We start from the raw sequence: 12262 nt of genomic DNA on the forward strand, positions 1-12262 counted from the left end.
AAATATTTCTGAACTATCATTCAGGGAAAATACTCCAAGTGTAAAACCCTTTTAGTTTTCTCATTTCTTCCTAGTCAAAAATACTGCTAGTATGGAGAGTAACATACAAAGAATTTTGAACCAAACAACTCTGAAGGGAAAATAAGGAGAATTGGAAAGGGAGATAAAACACATAAGGCTCAAGATACCATGATAACTGGAAAGGTAATAACTTTGATGGTATAGGTAGCAAGGGCAAAAACTGAGTTCAGGGTTTCAGCTGTTGGACTTGGAGCAGCTCTGACCCAAATCAAGACTCAAGAACAATGATCTCTCTTGGGTATAGTGTGAGCTAGGAGGGGCAATGCAACTGGCAAAATCACAATCTAGAACGTAGGTCTCAAACCATTTAGTTTCTTTCTTTCTGTTTACCCTACAGCTGCTAGAAGAATAAGACAAAAATCACATGCTCTGGAGAGTTCTTTTGGCACTAGAGAGATCACACTCCTAGCAAATTTAACTTCAGTGTGAGCATAAACTCAGAATGGAATGTAAAGAGGGAAATATGATAAGCTGAAGACAAAGAGGAACCCAGCTTCGTGTTAATAGGTTCAAAAGAGACAAAGTGAGAGGTTTTGGATGTCCTGAAAGGGTTCCAGAACATGATACCTAAACCAGTGATTGATAGTTTTTGTGGTGGTGGTGGTGGTTTTAAGGTAGAGAGGTGTTCAGAAGAAAACAATGGTATATTCAAAGGCAGCAAAGCCAGAGAACAGGGATGGTGAAAGAACAAAAGTAAATTCATCTGTAGCTGATGCCTAACCCCTCAGAGCAAAGGTAAAATAGCAAAATATAAGGTAAGTGAGGTAAAGCAGCCAAAAAAAAAAAAAAACCCCCCAAAAACAAACCCAGCCTTTGTACTGGGAACAAGAAAAAGACATAAAAGGTTTTAACAGAAAATAACAACAGATTTTAATTTTCTTTGGCTGAAGGGCACAGAACTAAATAAAAGATTAGAAAGAGCAAGACCAGAGCAAGGAGGCCAGCTAAAGGCCATAACAATTGTTCAGAAGAGAGATGATGGTCTCCTGAACGAAAGAAGTGGCAATGATGATGGAAAGAGAAAGATTCAAGATCCTTCAAGAACAGAGAGATTTAAAAAAAAAAGGTTCAAAAGAGATTATGATTATTGGATATTATAGGATAGGAAAGAGAAGACTCAAGTATAACATCCAGGTTTCTGGAGTACACAACTATGTGGTATCAGTCACAGGAAAAACTCAGGACGAAGAAGTGATTTCCACAGAAAAATTATTTTTGCTTTGGTCATGATGATTCTGAGGTGCTGCGCGATAATCAAATAGAGGTGTTCAAGAGACCAGTGAATAAATGAGCCTAGAGCTCAGGTGAGATATCGGAGCTGAAGACAGAGATACCCGAAATATCAGCTGATAGTCATAGATGCTAAGCAAAGTCATCAGAGTAGATGAGACTGTAAGACTGTGTAGAGAGAGCTGTTTTTTTCAAAATGTCATCCAAGACAACTGACCAGAGACATCAGAAACACCTGAAATGTTTGTTAAAATACAAATTCTTGGGGTCCATCCCAAACTGACTACATCAAAATCTCTGGGATTGGATCCAGGAACCCAAATTTCATTCATTCATTCAATAAATGTGTACTGAGGGACTATTTTTGGCATGAGAAATAGTGGTCAATAAAATAAACTAGGTCCCTGTTCTCATAGGTTTTAAGTTCTAGATGTGAGCCAGACTAGGGAACAAACAAGATAACTTAAGATAGTGGTAGTGCTATGGAGATAATAAAACAGAGGAATATGATGAGGCACAAAGGAGAGGTTGACTATTTTGGAATAAGGTGGTCAGGTAGAGTCTATAAAGAAATCATTTGAGGCCGGGCGCGGTGGCTCACGCCTGTAATCCTAGCACTCTGGGAGGCTGAGGTGGGCGGATCGTTTGAGCTCAGGAGTTCGAGACCAGCCTAAGCAAGAGCGAGACCCCATCTCTACTAAAAATAGAAAGAAATTATATGGACAGCTAAAAATATATATAGAGAGAAAAAATTAGCCGGGCATGGTGGTGCATGCCTGTAGTCCCAATTACTCGGGAGGCTGAGACAGGAGGATCCCTTGAGCTCAGGAGTTTGAGGTTGCTGTGAGCTAGGCAGACGCCACGGCACTCACTCTAGCCTGGACAACAAAGTGAGACTCTGTCTCAAAAAAAAAAAAAAAAAAAAAAAGAAATCATTTGAGCTGAGATGAATGGTGAGAAGAGATAAGCCAGGTGAAGATGGGGAGGAAAGTGCAGTATAAGGTAAGTCAGAGAGGCTGGTAGGGACCAGATCATGAAAGGTCTTGTAGGCCATATTCTTAACAAATCCTCCAAGAGATACTTATGCCACTACTTTTAAGAACCGGAGATAGGCCAGGCATAGTGGCTCACGCCTGTAATCCTGGCACTCTGGGAGGCCGAGGCAGGAGGATCACTCGAGGTCAGGAGTTCAAGACCAGCCTGAGCAAGATCTAGACACCGTCTCTACCAAAAAAAAAAAAAAGAAAGAAATTAGCTGGACAACTAAAAATATATAGAAAAAATTAGCTGGGCATGGTGGCTCATGCCTGTAGTCCCAGCTACTAGGGAGGCTGAAGCAGAAGGATTGCTTAAGCCCAGGAGTTTGACATTGCTGTGAGCTAGGCTGATGCCACAGCACTCTAGCCTAGGCAACAGAGTGAGACTCTGTCTCAAAAAAAAAAAAAAAAAGAAAGAATCAAAGATAAAGGGGGAGAATACAACAGAAACCTTTAGGAAAACAAAGCTTTAACAGATAGGCAGGAGAAAAAAAAGCAGGAATGCAAGTGGAAAAGACAGCATAGTGTCATCAAAACATTTCAAGGACAGGGGTCAACGTGACAAATGCTGCAAAAAAAATAAAATAAAATAAAACAAGGATGAAAAGGGGTCCATTAGATTTTACAACAAGGTCTATATTCTTCCTGTTGATTTCGATAGCTGCTGGGAGCTGCCTCCACCAACAGCATTAGAAGTGACCGCTTCTTATGGGGTATACTATACATTCACCTGCTACCCATTCACAACATATTGCATTCTGAAAATTATCAGCTGGTCACTGTCCTAGATTTTCTTCTTCCCTCTTCCCACAGAATCACAAACGAAGGGTAAGGAGGAAGTACCATGTGGAGGATGGGGAAAAATATATTTCAAATATATCCATTATAAAGTTTGGATTGTCACCACCTTGATTACTTCCTTCCTAGTTCTGTTATTAAGCCTGAAAAGCTTTCACAAGTCTGAACCATCGTTCTCCAAGGAACCAAGGATTTCTTGATACCCACGACGCTGCTCATATGCCAAAACCATGCATAAATTCTTACAGCTGACATGTGCAATAAAATCACTGCCCCAACAAAAATATGAACTGCATACTTGGAAAACTTAGTCTTTTAATATAAATGTTGGACCACTTTGAGGCCCACTGAGCTTTCAGGAAAGGGAAAAGTGCTTTACAAATATGAAATGTGGTTTTGATCATTACTAATAAAAACGCAGCACAAATGATGTTGCTATCAACATGAAATATACCAAAAGCATCCACACAAGGAAGATAATGAAAAAGGGGGCAGAGGAAACTAGTTAATGAAGTTAAAACAGTCTATTCTGTGCATTAGATAAGAACTTTATAAAAGACCAATAGTAGGAGCAAAATTACCTCCAAAGATCAAGATACAATTTGACTGGTCTGTAGACCAGCTTTTTCTCTTTTTCTTCCCACTACAGACTAACAATCAACAAATACCAATTAGAAATAAACTGAGTTCCTTTAAACCCTGCTGAATGCCTCACTTAACTTTACACTTTCAGCTCCATGGGACAAAGAATTAAGCTGAGAACTTTTGGGACCTCAGAGTAATTATGTGGATACAAAACTATAGTTTTTACTTGCTTGCAAAAGACTCTACGGTATCCATTAAAAAAGCTATAAAACATACTGCTAATGCCAACTGAGAAGTGGAAGAAACAGAACACTGGTCTAAGTTAGGGAAAAGACCTTAGAAAAGCATTTAACAACTAGGCAGCTTCACTTTTATCCCCAAGAAAATACAAGCTGAATATCTCTTATCCAAAATGCTTGGGACCAAAAGTGTTTTTGCATTTCAAATTTTTTCACATTTTGGAATATCTGCATATAGATATTGAGGTAGCTTATACACAGGATCCAAGTCTAAACAAGAAAGTCACTTATGTTTCATACATACTTTATATACCTAGCCTGCCTTATACACCTAGCCTAAAGGTAATTTTATACAATATTTTTAATTATTTTGCACATAAAACAAAGTTTTGACTGTATTTTGACTGCAACCTGTCACATGAGGTCAGGTGTGAAATTTTCCACATGTGGCATCATCTTGGTGCTCAAAAGATTTCAGATTTTGGAGTATTTCAAATTTCAGATTTTTGGAGTAGGGATGTTCAGCCTGTACTCAGAAAGACCTGATAATTGTTTCCCAGGAAAAACTGAAAAACCTTAGACAATTTAGAAGAGTCACAGTCTGACAAGCAGGAAATTAAAGGGAATGAAAAGACTTTTGATGCTTTTGTTAATTAACTGAGAAATAGAAGAAAATGATTCCTGTAAAACCACCAAAATTGTTTTACTACTAAGAGACAGGACTGCCTTGGACTTTTTTTTTAAAGAGACAGGGGTCTCACTATGTTGCCCAGGCTGAAGAGCAGTGGCTATTCACAGGCACCAATATAGCACACTACAGCCTCAAACTTGGGAAAACTCACTTTAAAACTACAAAGCTAGGCCAGGCAGGGTGATTCATGTCTGTAATCCTAGCACTCTGGGAGGCTGAGGTGGGAGGATTGATTGAGGCCAGGAGTTCCCCAGCAGCCTGAGCAAGAGCAAGATCCTAACTCTACCAAAAATAGAAAAATTAGCCATGCATGGCACGTGCCTATAGTCCCAAGTACTTGGGAGGCTGAGGCAAAAGGATCCCTGGAGCCCAGTAGTTTGAGGTTGCAGTAAACTATGATGACACCACTGTACTCTATCTAGAGCAACAGAGCGGGAACTACAAAGCTAAAATAGCTTTCCCAGTATAGGCTCAAACAACTGGACTGAACCCACAGAGATCCTGCAGAAAAGCAAAACGAACACCTGGATTTCAGAAGTATTCCAGAGCCTTTCTTTCCATACATTCCAAGTAAAAAGGATGCAGATTATTATAATTCTTTTTTTTTTTTTTTGAGACAGAGTCTCATTCTGTTGCCTGGACTAGAGTTCAGTGACATAACCATAGATCACTGCAACTTCAAACTCCTGGGCTCACAATATCCTCCTGCTTCAGCCTCCCAAATAGCTGGGACCACAGGTCCAGGCCACAACACCCAGCTAATCTTTCTATTCTTTGTAGAGATAGGGGTCTCGCTCTTGCTCAGGCTAGTCTCAAACTCCTGGCCTCAAGCAATCCTCCCGCCTCAGCTTCCCAAAATGCTAGGATTACAGGCTTGAGCCACTGTGCCAGCCAGATTATTATAATTCAGGGCTTTCAACATCACTTTTTCCCAAAGTGTTCTACGGAAACCTAAGTAAACTCAAAGAGGAGTTAAGAGAGATCAAGGTTAACAAACCTTCTTTCCTATTTATATCTGCTTTCAGAAATAAACTCCAAGTTATTGAAAGGTATGGACAGAGTAACTTCATTGGACAGATGGAACAGGTGGGTACTACAATGCTAAATTAGCAACCAAGTTAAGAACAAAAATTTGCCATTAAAAGACTGTTAAGTGGAATGTTATCTACACAGAAGGTGAGGATACAGCTAAAGGAAAACACTGAGGGCACTATGTACGAAGAAGGTCTCTAAAATTAGACCCACCAACTATATTCATGCACACATCTTCAAGCCATGAGTCCAGTTATTTTTCCTACTTGTAAACTGATAACACATTCCACAGAAAGACACACAGAATCCCCTATCCAATCTTACACAGAGGCACAGAAAAACCTTTAAATATATATATAGTTTCACAAAATTCTCTCCTCTGCACTTACTGGGACCATATAACCAAAATTCAACACTTTTTTCCCCTTCCTCAATATCTACTTTTTCCTGAAAGCTTTTGCTATGTGTCCATAAAGAGATTTGGCACAGTAATAAGCACTGCACTCATTCAGAAACTGTTGCCTACACTGAAACATTGTCAGTACTCAGTACTTATCTATAAGAGGTGAGAATAGAGATGTTTAAGTATTTTGGCGACCTAAAAAACTTCCTAGAAATTTTGTAAAAGGACTTAAAAGGGGACAATAGAAGTTTTCCAGAAGCTTTTACCAATATGCCTTATGTCAGAAGTTATTCACAAAATGAGAACTACTAATATACTTTTAATGCAGTTACATCTAAAAATTAATAATTATTATTAGTTACTAATAATATCCAGAACAAGATCCAGTCAAATGCATACCAGATCCCCGATTCTTTCACCCTCAATGAACTGCTGTCTCATAGGCCTGGTAGCTTTCAGTGTCCTGGCATCCTGGCAAAGGTTTAAGCAAAAGCCATAGCTTTGCCACCAGCATTCCTGCAAAGTGTTAAAAGCACACCTCATCCCTTTGCCTTCCTAAGCTGGAGAAGAGTGGCCAGAACTGCCCCAAGAGAAATCTCATCCAGGCCACTCCAGCCAGGTCAATGAAGAAAATGAATCCACCAACCAAGCACCCAAGAATGGAAAAAATAAATGAGGAGTAATCCACAGAATTCAGGTCCTGTCCCTTTTATCCTCAAACTTAATATAGATGAATTTAGTTGCTAAAAATGCCCATCAAAAGGAATGTGTGAAAAAAAAGGATCAAATGCTCTGTAGAACCAAACACTTCACCATTGTTAGACAAAGCTATTCTTATAGCTTTTGAGCTCATCTGTCTTTACTTGAATTGGAGGGTAAAGGTGAGAACTAACCCATACAGTCAGGACTATAAATATTAACATCTTCAGTCCACTGAAAAATTCAAAGTGGAATCAGCCTGCTCAGCTCTCCTGGGCCAAAAAGGTAAAGATGGTGGTATTTGTCTCAGCAGGGATGCCAAACAACCTCAAGGGAGGAGCCTAAGTAGGTAAAAAGTCTAGCTATGTAAGACCTGAAGTAAGGCCACCAATATCAAAGATCTCCACATTCCATTCTCCTCTCTGCCTTCAGAATATTTTCATTCAATGGTCTAAAACCACAAGACCTTTGTCAAAAGATAAATAACCCAAGCACTGACAGAAATAATGTCTCAACGTCTCTCAATGAGTACAAAACTAGGTTTTTCTAGTGAAAATCCATCCTACCCCTCCAAGGACAACCAATCATGATCAAAAATTCATGACAAGAAGAGTTCAAGAAAAAAAACTGCTCCTCCTTACCTAATTTGCTCAATAAATTCATTGAGCACCTGACTGGATGTCAAGTGCTAAGTGCTGAAGATACAGCAATTAATAAAACAAAAATATCTGACTTTCTGAAGCTTAGTTTCTAATGGAGGAGACTAAAATATATGTTACAGGCTGATATGGGGTAAGGAGAAAAACAAAGCAGAAAAGTGGGATAGGGAATTATGTAAATATATGTGGAGGAGGGGCTTTGCAATTTAGAAGCCAGGGAAATGTCACAGTTAGAGGGACATTTGAGTAAAGACCTGAGGTGAGGAGAGAGAGACACAGGCTATGCAGCTTTATAAGGGAAGGGAAGAGGGAAAAAGTGCATAGACTGTGAGGCAGAAATACGCCTAGTTGTACTCAACAAAGGCCAAGAGATCAGTGTATACGTTGTGGGAAAAGGAGTGCTACAGATCTAGAGCCTTAAAAGCAACTGTAAGACTGGTTTTTATTCTGAAAGAGAAAAGGAATCTATCTTCTCTTTTAAATTTCCATTCAAAAATATCAGGCACGCTATTTTTATTGGGCAAATTTTTAAAAAGTTTAAGTTGTGAAGCTCTACTGATCCAATAGTGGACACAAAGACAACTGGGAACTACAACTCTGAAATTTAATTTTTGCTGACAGAGTTCATCAGAACTTCAAGAAATTCCCTGTTCTCTTAATTCTATAAAAAACACCAACAAGGGGAAAAAAATACAACTAAAACCTGAAGGGAATTAACCTAACCTACCACTTTTCACCACTATTTTAACTTTTTGCCTTGATGCCTCAGCTCAAAAGGGGGTAAACAAAGAAATATTGGAGGAAGACAAGAAATGCATTAGGAAGAGCCACAAACAACTGATTCAAGTGCCAATTTGACTATCTGAAAATACAAGAAAATGCTACGAAGTTATGATATTCCTGAATATCTGAACCTGTCACTTCCCTCCTTTCCTAAGTCTCCACGTTGCCTACGAACATCATACAAGACTCAGGCTTCTTAATTTTACTTAAGTCTATCTGAAAAAGTTATGTACGAGGATATTCATCCAACTAGGCTCTGAATTTATTCATTTTTTTTTCTGTTTTTTCTTTTTCTTTCTTTCTTTTTTTTTTTTTTTTTACCACAGTCCCGGTTAGTCTGTCTAGGTTCTGAATTAAATTTTCCCACTTTTCTCTCATTGGTTTTAACGCAGCACTGGGGCTGTTACTCGGCCATTTCTCATTATTATTCAAGAGCAATTCACTTTGAGTAAATATTCTTCGGAGTTACTGGGCTAATGGTCACAAATGTAGAAAAATGTTGGCTCTACGGGACACTGAATGGAGAAGCGTTTTCAAGAGCTCAAGAGTGAGTCATGAGTTTAGCACAGGCCCAACTTCTACGCTACAGAAACATCTACCTGTACGTGCCAACTCAAATCCCTGTCCCTGTAATAAACTCGGACACTGGCATGATTTGAAACACTTCTACACCTCTCCGTCCCATTTCTCCAATGCTCGAAGGAAAACGGACAACCAGGAAACACATGGAGCTAGTCACCCCCAAGCACTACAAGGGCGCAACAGTTTTTAGGTCCCACCTCACAGGCCACAGGTGGCGCCAGCCCCCCGGCCCTCAGTCCCGCGCCCCCAGCGCACGCGTGGGGCGTCTCCGGCCTCGGGGCGGTTCTTCCTGCCAACATCCGACTCTGACCCACTGCCCCCGGGCCCCGGCAGCCCCAGTGTGGAGAACCCAGGCCGAGGGGCCTCCTCCCGCCCGCCTGCCCGCCCGCCTGCCCGCCCGCGCGGCCGCCACGCCCCCTCCCCCATGGGCCGCCCGGGCCGCCCGCCCCCTCGCCCGGGAGGTGGCCTCACCTCACGCGGGCCGGAGCGGGGAGGGCGCCCGCGTCTCCGCCCGCCGCCCGGGCCCTCGGCCGCTCGGCTGCGGCTCGGCCCCGACGGCCCTCGGCGGCGCGCTTCTGGGGGCGGGCTCTTCTCGGCTGGGGTTTCCCCGGGGCTGAGGGCGGGGGACCAGGGGGACCGGGGCGGGGGAGGGGAAAGGGGCTTGGGAAGGAGGGGGAGAGGGGAAGAAAAGGGGGGAACCAAACCCGGAAAGGGAGAAAAGGGGGGAGGGGGAAATCAAAAGGGGAAGAAAGGCCCAGAGTCCGCCCCCCGCTGCGGCCTACGCGCTACGTCACCACGTCTTGTGTATTCGTCACCGCGTCCTGCGTTCCTCCAGTCCCTGCTTCCTCCGGGCGCCTCTGCAGCCCTGCGGACACCCGCCGTCTGCGCGCCCTCGCTGTCTATCGCGCTCTCCGCGTTACCTGTCAAGCCTCCAATCCAGATCCTCTGGGATCCTCAGTCCACCTTGAAGCCATCAAGACTGTCAGAATACCCTGTGTGCTACTAATAATAACTATAAAGTTACTTCAATTTACAGTGCACTTTCAAAACAGCCTTTCACTTAGGACAGTAACTCCTGCTCCCAAAGAAAGCATATACTCAATAAATATCTGTTGTATAAATGGATATAGTTTGGTAGGTAAGTGTCTATTTTACAGATGAAAAAAACTGACGTACAAGGAATTTTTCAGTCCATCCTATTTAAGTCACATTCTTACCATCATCCCCTCTCTAAAATAAAACCCTCAAAAATTCTTTTATGCTGGGCGCTGTGGCTCAGGCCTGTAATCCCAGCGCTTTGGGAGACCGAGGCAGGAACATTGCTTGAGGCCAGGAGATGGAGAACAGCGTAGTGAGAGCCTGTCTCTACAAAAAGAGAAAAAAAAAAATTAGTGGGCATGGTAGTGTGCACCTGTAGTCCCAGCTGCTTGGGAGGCTGAGACGGGAGGGTCCTTTGAGCCCAGGAGTTCCAGGCTGCAGTGAGCTATAAATAGGAAGGTGCTGCTGCATTTCAGCCTGGGTGACAGAGCAGACCCTGTTTCTAAAAAAACAAGTCATATTAAATTTCTGACCTACCCCATTCTGTCCATTCTAGGGAGTTTAGTTATTGATTGATTATCTTACATTGATAGAATTTGACCATTAAGCCGGGCACCGTGGCTCACGCCTGTAGTCCTAGCACTGGGCCTCCCAGAAAGGAGGGAGGCTGAGGTGGGACGATTGCTTGAGGTCAGGAGTTCAAGACCAGCCTGAGCAAGAGCAAGACCCCATCCCTACTAAAAACGGAAAAATTAGCTGGGCGTGGTGGCGTGCGCCTGTAATCCCAGCTGCTTGGGATGCTGAGGCAGGAGAATCGCTTGAGCCCAGGAATTTGAGGTTGCTGTGAGCTAGGCTAACGCCACCTGCACTGTAGCCCAGGTGATGGAGTGAGACTTCATCTCAAAAAAAAGAATTTGACCATTAAATATTTTCTATGTGACAGGAACTGCAATAGACAAAAAAAAAAAATCAAATAATTATTATAGTACAATGTAAGCTATAACAGAGAGGTTTCAATGTGCTATGGAAACACAAGGAGCAATTAGTTCTTAGAAATGAGAGAGACTGAGTAAGCTACAGAGAAACTACAGAAGAAATTCCAGCCAACCTTGAAGAATATAAGTAGGAGTTCACTAGAGAAGTGAGAATGGAAATTCCAGAAAAAGCCTAGAGGTATGAAATTCATCTTTCCTTCAAGGATGAGCAAGTTCCAGGTTTTTAATTTGAGGGCAGAAGGCAGTGATGGTAAGGAGGAAATAAGGTAATATTTGTGTTGTATATGTATGTATAACATGAAATGGGTAGCATTCTACATCTATTATTTCTTTTCTTTTCTTTTTTTTTTTTTTTAAAGAGACAGGGTTTCCCTGTGTCACCCAGGCTAAAGTGCAGTGATGTTATCATAGTTCACTGCAGCCACAAACTCCTGGCCTCAAGCAATCCTCCTGCCTCAGCCTCCTAAATTGCTGGGATTACAGGTGTGAGCTACTGTGCCAGATTTACATCTATTATTTCTATCAAATCCTCAAAAAATAGGTTCTGTTATTATATCTATTTTATAGATGAGGAAAGCTGAGGCACAGTAATTCAACCAAAGTCTCAGATTTTAAACCAAGGCAGTTTATCATCAGAGCCCACTCTTAACCACTACACTATTAGAAATGTAACTGGAAAGGGCAGTTACAAAGGACCTTATATGTTATGACACAGAGTGAGACAGTCTGAAGCATTTCTGGGGCAACTGAAGAACAACCAAGAATATCTGGTTTAAGAACCTATGCTTCTGTTAGGCTTTGAGAAAGTAGTAAAAAGTTAAAAAAAAAAAAAAAAAAAAGCCTATGCTCCTAACGCCACTCTCCACCCCTGCCAGGTAAATCTTGTGGAAACAGAGGCCTTTCCCTGGAGTTCCACTACTCAACCTTTGGGAAAATAGAGCTAGGAATTCTGAGAAATCTCAAAACTTCTGTTCCTAGGCAGAAAAATACTCAACGGCTGTGCAAACCTAGATCTCAAACCCCTCCCCCACCTTCAGACTTCCCTCTGAGGACACAGAAGACCTGGCTAGAACACTTTGTTTCCCTTTCCTTAAGGTTCAGACTTGTGGTTTTGAGCCCCTCAGGGCAAAACCCAACCAGGGCTAACAAAGAAAGTGGGATTGAGAGCCCCAGGGAGGAGGATGGAGGGTTGGGTTGGAGGTGGGTTTGGGGAATCACTGGCAAAGCAGAATGCAACTCTGAGTTACTGTACTTGCATGACAGTGAGCTAAAGTATCCTGCCAATGACCCCTTCTTGTTTAAGAGTCATCCTTTAACATTCTATCTTAAAACTTGGGATCTTTTTCCCCACAGGATTCCCAGCAAGGCCAGTGATCTGAAGAGGAATTTCATCTCTCACCTTTGTCCCCA

The 12262-nt window shown here is 42.1% G+C and overlaps 1 protein-coding gene across 8 annotated transcripts in view; it reads right to left on the minus strand.

Annotated features, from left to right (window-relative positions):
• Nucleotides 1-9438, minus strand: part of R3HDM2 (R3H domain containing 2) — a 141998-nt gene extending 132560 nt beyond the window's left edge. For all 8 annotated transcript variants that reach the window (XM_069489365.1, XM_069489363.1, XM_069489362.1 and 5 more), the window contains exon 1: nt 9291-9438. The gene's annotated coding sequence lies outside the window, so the exon portion shown is untranslated. The remainder of the gene's footprint in view (nt 1-9290) is intronic.
• Nucleotides 9439-12262: the final 2824 nt, after the last annotated feature.

This window comes from Eulemur rufifrons, chromosome 16 (assembly GCF_041146395.1).
Source record: "Eulemur rufifrons isolate Redbay chromosome 16, OSU_ERuf_1, whole genome shotgun sequence".
Lineage (NCBI taxonomy): Eukaryota > Metazoa > Chordata > Mammalia > Primates > Lemuridae > Eulemur > Eulemur rufifrons.